General features: G+C 37.5%; 1 long non-coding RNA gene across 3 annotated transcripts in view; it reads right to left on the reverse strand.

Moving 5' to 3' along the window:
* LOC135261480 (uncharacterized) overlaps positions 1–8,208 on the reverse strand; it is a 52,633-nt gene extending 44,425 nt beyond the window's left edge. For 2 of the 3 annotated variants that reach the window (XR_010331958.1, XR_010331959.1), the window contains exons 1-3: positions 8,121–8,208; positions 7,816–7,991; positions 6,189–6,416 (exon numbers count right to left, since the gene is read on the reverse strand). This is a non-coding gene — a long non-coding RNA (uncharacterized LOC135261480). The remainder of the gene's footprint in view (positions 1–6,188; positions 6,417–7,815; positions 7,992–8,120) is intronic. The other variant, XR_010331960.1, reaches the window with a different exon arrangement.

Consider the following 8,208-nt stretch of genomic DNA (forward strand, 5'->3'; position numbering starts at 1 on the left):
TCAAGTTATTGAAATCTACATAAAAGACTCACTCAAAACCACAAGTAAACTGCAATAGTATCACAGTTGATTTGAGCATCATGGACTATTCAAAATTAAAATGAAAGGACTTGTTTTATTGAGCACATCATTTTATTTTGTCACCCAGCTTTCTGAGGGATCATTTGAAGCACAAATTATTTCAAAAAGAAAAAAGACTTCATGGTCTTAACAAATTCCCATGAATAGCAAAACCATAAGACTTTGTGGTTCCCAAACTTTGTTTCCCAAACTTTGTATCCACAAGTCACCAACAGTATGAATTTAAAAGTCAAGCAAAGTCATGAGAATTGCTCCTGGGTGGCTCAGTCAATACAATGAAGTCAGTATGTATGGCTTAGACATAGTAAATAATAAACATACACAAATACACAACCAAATAATTACATTATAATTCCAGGAAGAAACAGTTCCCCAAATTCTGGGTGTGTTTTATGTGAGAATGTCCCACAATAGTATGTTTTCACAACTTTCAACAACCTCAAACTTTGGCAAGCTGGATAACCAACCAATGCATTTTTGCATTGTTCTAGTAAGATTGCTTGGGAGTAATTAACAACAGCGAAAGGACATGAATGTGTTGTCTTTTTCAGTGGGGGTGGGGCAAATGCAAAGATATCTGGGTAATGTTGTTTTATACATTAGCCATTAAAACAGCTGGATATTCACCCTGAACATTGCTTGCCAAAGTTACCTTGTCCAAGGGTAAAAAAGCAGTGTCCAGCTGAAAATTAAAGCCATTCCCTTTAGTTACAGGCCCAGTTCCTTGCCCAACTATGCCACATTCTGCCACCAACATGATTTTGGATAACAAAGAGATAGCAACATCATGTTGTGTTGAAACTCTTTTGCAGTAAAAGCAGACATAATTGAAGATAAAGCTGGTGTAAAGTTACACTCTGCAAGAGTTAATTGCTTAAACATGAGACTACAAACGGGGATTTAAAGCCATTATGTGTAAATTACCATGATCCTCGGTGGATTGGAGCAGGTGTTAACACTTAGAAGAAGCATTTCCTATGAGGAGACAGAATCTCTACCACCTGTCAGTTCGATGAAGCAATCTCACTGTAGTATCACAAGTTGCTTGAGGAAGGATTACACAGTTTAGTTCATTCAGGGTGAAGACTGAAAAAAAGACTGTTTTCATCACAGACCTGACAACAACGAATTGCAGATATAGCAACAAATATATGAGGTTTACAACTAGATGCCGGAGTTATCCCTAAATACCCTGAGTCTCTGGTGAGTGATCACTCCATGTAATGCAGCATGATATCAACAAGTAATCATTCTAGGGCCTGTGAGGGCAAGTGCTGATGAAGCTTTAAAATGTGGCTGCTCTAAAATCCCATTTAAAATCATCACACGTCAGCACCATTATAGGGGCGACATAGCTCAGGAGGTAAGAGCTGTTGTCTGGCAGTCGGAGGGTTGCCAGTTCGATCCCCCGCCCTGGGCACGTCGAAGTGTCCTTGAGCAAGACACCTAACCCCTAATTGCTCTGGTGAATGCGAGGCATCAATTGTAAAGCGCTTTGGATAAAAGCGCTATATAACTGCAGTCCATTTCCATTTACCATTCACCATTACCTTCTCCTACACTGAGGAATGGCACGGTAGCACTGTCCTTCCTTTGTACAGTGCAGCTTTGTTTTGGGTGAGAACAGTTCCTTATTTACTTAATCTGGGTGTGCTCATTACCGCTCGCTGTCTCATTGCGCTCACTCATTTATCAGCATCACAATTAATGCACATAACATGTGCAGTAATGCATGACCTGCTTACTAATAAATGCATTGGAACTACCCGGCTGAGAGAGCTGGATAGCAATCATCAATTATTTTTTTAAATACCATCGCTTGCTATCAATTCTGATGTATACAGTAGATAATAATGGCAACTGGACCCGTGATTCTCACCTACTGTCATTCCAGGGATCTTTTCCTAAAAGTCACCACCACTTTTGTTTTTCAATAAGGGCTTGTTTTGAAGGCTGGTTCCAAGCATTGGCCACTTCTAGCAAAGGACTGGAACATCCTTAACTGCCAGGGGAGTGTCAATGCTGACTCCAACAATGAAGGCTTAAAGGATTCAGGGATAATGTAGTCTTTGTGGGGATGTAGGGAATGTAGTCTTTGATAAAGAACAAAATAAAAAGCTTGGCCCCCTATTTTTCTATAACTGTGTAATGTATGCTAGCATGCAATAAGCAAAGGTATTTATAGTTCCAGGTCATACAGAAATACTCTCTAGTCTAAAGATTCAACATGTGATGTCTTTCTGCCTGGAAAGGTGAAAAAAAAACCTCTGCAAATAGACTGTAGAATTGATCATTGGAGTTGAAAAACATGATCACAGCAGTTTTTAGCCAATACCTGTCTACTTTGGCCTGCAAGTAACAGGCAAAATATAGAATGTATAATGTAGGTACACTACGTATGATTTTTAGCCTTGGTGAGGTCCTGTGTTTACAATGAAATTAGTCTCCTGCTCTGTGCTCAATGTTTTTATTTTTATGACTCAATTTTTTTTTTATAGCTGTCGCATCAAGAAAAAGCAATCCAAGGTTGACTGGGCTTTGAACGAGACCTGTCAGTTTGTCATTTCACTTTGCTGTACTTGTGCTTCTTTGCCTCCGCCATTGCAGTAGCTAGCTAGCTAGCTACAAATGCTCAGCTAAAACCTGATCCCACCCCACTGGCTCCGTAGCCACACCCATCCGTCCCCACACAGAAAACAGTGTCACACCCAGAAACATCCCTAACACCTCTTAGAAGAATAGGCAAAGGAGCACAGATTCAGCAAATGTGCACAAAAACAAAGATTGTCGGTGCATCATAGAAATGACTGAGCATGGTTATTTAATAATACAGTATCTTCAAGGTAAAAAGCATGCATTATATGCCTTTAATTTAAGGTTTCTGTATGAATCAAACATTTTAATTTTGAGACTACAAAAACAATTTTAAAATATCAAATGCAAAAAAACACTACAACAACAACAATAATAATAATAATAATAATAACAACAATAATAATAATAAATAAATAAAAATAAAATATATATATATATATATAAATGCCTTGCTGTGTTTTTCGTACCTTTTTGTACTGTACTAAAAATATTCACTTTCATCTTTTTATAATAATCTTGAAAGAAAGGCTCTCTTAAGTCCAAACGTGCACTGTGGAATTCCAAAATGTTAAACATGCCCCACATTCTTAACATTTCAGAAGCAGGGAATTCCCCACTCCTACCCTGAGACACAGTGCAGAACGTATTACAGAAGCTGAGCTTTAAACTAGACAGATCATGACAATTGAATAGCTTGAAATATAGCAATGAATGGTGGTTGAATTTTCTTTTAAATATTCAGTGCCATATTTAATTTTGCATTCCCCACAGTGCCTGTACATTCATCTATACTCCCTGTAATGAGATTAGAACCATGAAATGGCTGATGGGACTTTCTTTTGCAGTATTTATTTTCCTACTTTATTCACTATACTGGAGAGCGGTTTCACCGTTTCTTTCTTGGTAGAGTATAAAGTGGGGCAATTTTAAAAAAGGATAATTTGTTTTATTGCAAACAAATAAACTTCAGTTGTCAGCTCACTTGCCATTAGTTTTAGCTTCGGTCAATGAAATTTTGAGAATTTTACCATTACTTTAGCCTCCGGTAACTGTCGCTAGGGAGTCTGCGCTCCTATGTGCTGTGCTGGTTCAGAACTGAGAATTGTGTGGCAGTTGCAAAGACTGATGAAGCAGCCTGCCATCCACTCATTCAGGACATAATCTCCCAATAGCCAGACAATAGCAGATTTATGCTGATAAACCTTGGCGATTGAGTGGATTAGTCGCATTTTAGAGCTTGAGCGATGCATCTTTTACGATCTCTACAGATTCCCTAACAAACATGCCACTAAACCAATTTACATACACAGCACTCCCATGAGGGCTTTGGGACAAATTAAATTTGGAAAAGGAAAACCAGAGAGACTGAGAAGTGCTGTACCGCTTAAATTAACATATCTGCTGGACAGCAGTCAAATGGAAAAAGGGCTTCTCTGCAAGATAGTTTCAATAAATATAAAATCCCAAATAAAGCCAAAAAATAAGAGTTCTTTTAAAGCACTCCCAGTGCAAAGCCATAAAGATATAATTTATTCCTGCCTCCCTATATGAGGAAGTCTTAGCACACAGGCTGACGATTTACTTATCTCTGTGCTGCAGGCACAGGGATGTCCAACTAAGCTAGTTTTTTTTTTTTTTTTTGAGTCTGGCCAAAAGCAGTCATCTGGAAGGTAGGCTGTCATAACAATTGGCAATGCTGGCCTGATTTGTAATGTATCTCAACACCAATTTTGATCTGAGATGGAATTAAAAAGTAAGACATCCTAGTGATTCCAAAGGGAGTGGAAACAATTAAACTGCATATTGCATATTAACATAACATATGCCATAGAAGCACTGATCTCCATTTGAAGTTCCCATGAAAAACAAACGGGGCCTTAATGGAACTGAAGACAAAACAAAACAAAAAAGCCTGAAGGAGCCATAGGTAGTGGTGAGTTTCCAGACTTTCCAGAAGTCACACTTCAGAGAAAAACATCTTATTGCCATTTTTCGTAACAACACAGTGGTCACAGTGGAAAAAATAACACCCATCATATCATATGTCACATCAAATGAGAGTAACCTACAATCTTCAATACACTGTGCAAAGTCTGCATGACTTAAGAGTGAAGAAAATTGTCATTCTGTGAATCACATCACACATTTTCTTTATTAAAATAAACATAAGTTTAATTTCAAATAACAAATAAATAATATAACTGAAATAATTCTCCTCAATATCAATTTGAAAAAGCACTGCAGAAAATAGACCACATATTAAGGATTTAACATGACATATTATACTTTTGCATTATTCTTCCATGAATATCAAAAATGTTTTGATAGCACATTTGGAAGATGTAGATCTACAGCATAGCAGTTAAGAAACTTCACCTGTATATCCTCAATATATATTCAAGTGTATGTATCGATATCTTCCCACAAGGACACTGCCATAATAATAATAATAATAATAATAATAATAATAATAATAATAATAATAATAATAATAATAATAATAATTTTGTAGCAATTTTCCTCCAAACTAATGTTCATAAAAAAACGTTTATTGTCGAGCATGAGGCGAGTCGTTTGCAATAGATGGATTGCGGTTCACAGCACTGAAACTGGCGCTACAGATGACGTAACTGTTAAGACGAACACGATCTCTAATTGGCTTTCATTTCAGCCTGTGTAACTGAAACCACGCGCTCGTAAAGCATACGCACAGAACTTTCGTACAATTAAAAATCACCAAAGAACACCCATGACCACGAGTTCCTGTAATGTGCCATTTCCCTACTGAAATAACGATGGAGCTGACAACTACCGTTTGCATTGTCTACTAATCATATCTACCAAACAAAAACCAGCAAGTCACAAGTAGCACAAACTGCAGCGAAAAACATTTGCACTGCTTTTTCTCTTTCTTTCTTTCTTTCTTTCAATGTGGTGGTTGTGTCAGTGCGCAGGATTTTGTAGCAGAGGGGAGGGATGATGAGCATACAGCTCGCCATTTTATTGGTTTTCAATGACATCATCGCAGATGCAAGGTATTGAGAATTACCAATCTCCTATCAGACTCAACGCTTCAAACGGAGCAGCTTTAACTTAAACCCAATTGAACCCAGAAAGTTGCGGAGACAACACTGCTAAAACTCAAGAAAGCGCTCTTCAACAATAAATCGTAAAAGATGTGAAAGGTCAACTTGCCTCCTCTTTCAGACAGCATCTCCCTCCACAAGTCGAAATGAGACGCTGTCCAGCTACAACCTTGCTGAACAGCATTGTCCCGTTCAGTAAAACACAGGGAAACAGTGTTTGCCTCCTTTCACGGAGCAAAATTATTGCTGCATTTCAAAATGTGCCGAAGTGTTTATAGTATTCATCCAGCTTCCCGCCCCCTCTCCCCCCGAAAAAGAGAATACGTGTTCATTCTTCGCGTTGTAATGAGCACAATCATCACTAGTTCTGCAGATTTCTTCGCCTGTTTCATGTAGGCTTCATATTAGATAAAGAAAATAACATACCTTGATGGATTTTCGCTGCTACTCCACGTTTTTGCCGTTTCTGTTTTGTCCCGCATACAATTTCATAATCCAATGATGTTGTTGAAAGAAGCGAACCCCAAAAGTAACAGGGAAAATGTCAAAATATGGGTCTCTCAAGGTATGACGCAGTCCATGAATCCGCAACAGAAAGTTTCACTAATGGCGTGTCTTCTTACAAAATGAATCACCAAGGGGTTGAGTCCAATGCTACCCTCGAGAAACACGTGTTGACATAAACAAAATAATGGATTAATAGCCTACATTGATTTTGATTTACGCATTGATGGATACATTTATTTCATACGTCCGTGTTTTAAAAAGGTGATCAAGTTTATGGATCGGCTCAATAACAAGGTATCTGACTAACAAATTATTGTATGTTTATAAAGTCGAATAACCGATTTGGCTTGGACTGAATACTGCGGCACGTTACAGGAGCCTATGCGATGTATATTCAAATGTTTTGCTCAGAGAATTGTTTTACCATATTTCCACCACTCTTTAATTCGTGTGTATACAATAGTAAAAAAAAAAAATTAAACATTGATATAATATACCCTACAACTTCAACTAGACTGTACTATTGGAAAGCTTGGACCATATAGCCACATTCATTTCCACGAACGTCTTTGTCTGCTTTGCCAGGCAACTTTCTGCAACTGTTTGGTTGAGGTCATTTTACTTTTAATTTGTACTATAGACAAGATTTGGTATTGCCATTACCAATCATATGCAATGTTATACATAATCACTGCTCTGCATGCATTCTTCAAATTAAACAAATGTGTATTTTGTAAAAAAAAAATAAAAAATAAAAAAAAGTTACATTTTTTTTTAAATTAACAAATAAAAAAATATCAATAGCTACTACACTTACAGGCTGACCATAGTCATACAGTTGATGAACTTAAGTCAATAACAATAAATGCTCTCTAGTGCAGATTGCATTAACTTATTTTGCGACAAGAAACCGAACTTGAATGTGTGTGTTGCCTATTTGGTTATTAAATACGTTTCTGAGGTAGGTGTGGCAAAAACGCCAACAATTGTGGTAATAAGTGCTTAAACTTCCATTGAAAGGCATCACGGACACGTATCTTTGGTATGGTATATAATGAAACTATCATTACAACTTGCGTGGTCGTTCTTTAGTTTTCCTTGGCAATGAACTGTGTTGCTCGTAACTTTTAAAAGCTAAATTGGAAGTAACACTAACTTTTAAACCTGTTGCACCTATCTTTTATTACACTTATATCACGGGCCATTTTCTTTGCAAACCTCATTGTAGCCTACCTTTTCCTTATTGTTATTTTCTCAAGGTCTTTTGTTCGCAATATACGCCTTAGGCGTAAAGATCAGGCACTTGAAAACAAAATGCAACCTTTTCTAGTACGCCTGGGTGCAAAGCGGTATGTAATTCCATCAAAAAACGTAGCTAAACTACTTTATATACATTTTTACAGATGCTCAATAACAATTATGCATTTTTAGCTGAGGCGTTCATTACATCAAGGTTGCTCGTATTTGTATGTCAATTTTCTTCACAAACCAATTAACTTTTGACAGTTTGACCGCTGGAAGTATACAAAAAAATATAGATACATACCATGTAAATACAAGTTTCCCACGTCTGTTCAGTTGCCTTCAACGTTAGCCAGTTTAGGTACAAGATAACTAGGGATGTCTACGCATGATATCCCAAAGCACTCCTCAGAACAAAGGAACGCTCCTCTCCTCTTTGTGCTCAACTTTGTCAGCTGACGCACCAACTCCGAATAACTTCTGCAAAACAAATCCACAACCAGGTATCTTTTAAAAAGAATAAAAACGAGAACGCATAGATTCGCGGGGAAAAGATCTGTCTCTATGGATTTTTATAAAGCCGTAACCATAAATGAAAAAAGTTCATACCGGCATATTTTGGTTATGTTGGGTTTCTTTGTCTGCACGTGTGAAGGGGTTCGTGGCCGCGCCTTGTTCATTTCAGTTTCAGTCCCGC

This window comes from Anguilla rostrata, chromosome 8, assembly GCF_018555375.3.
Source record: "Anguilla rostrata isolate EN2019 chromosome 8, ASM1855537v3, whole genome shotgun sequence".
In the NCBI taxonomy this organism is placed as follows: Eukaryota; Metazoa; Chordata; class Actinopteri; order Anguilliformes; family Anguillidae; genus Anguilla; species Anguilla rostrata.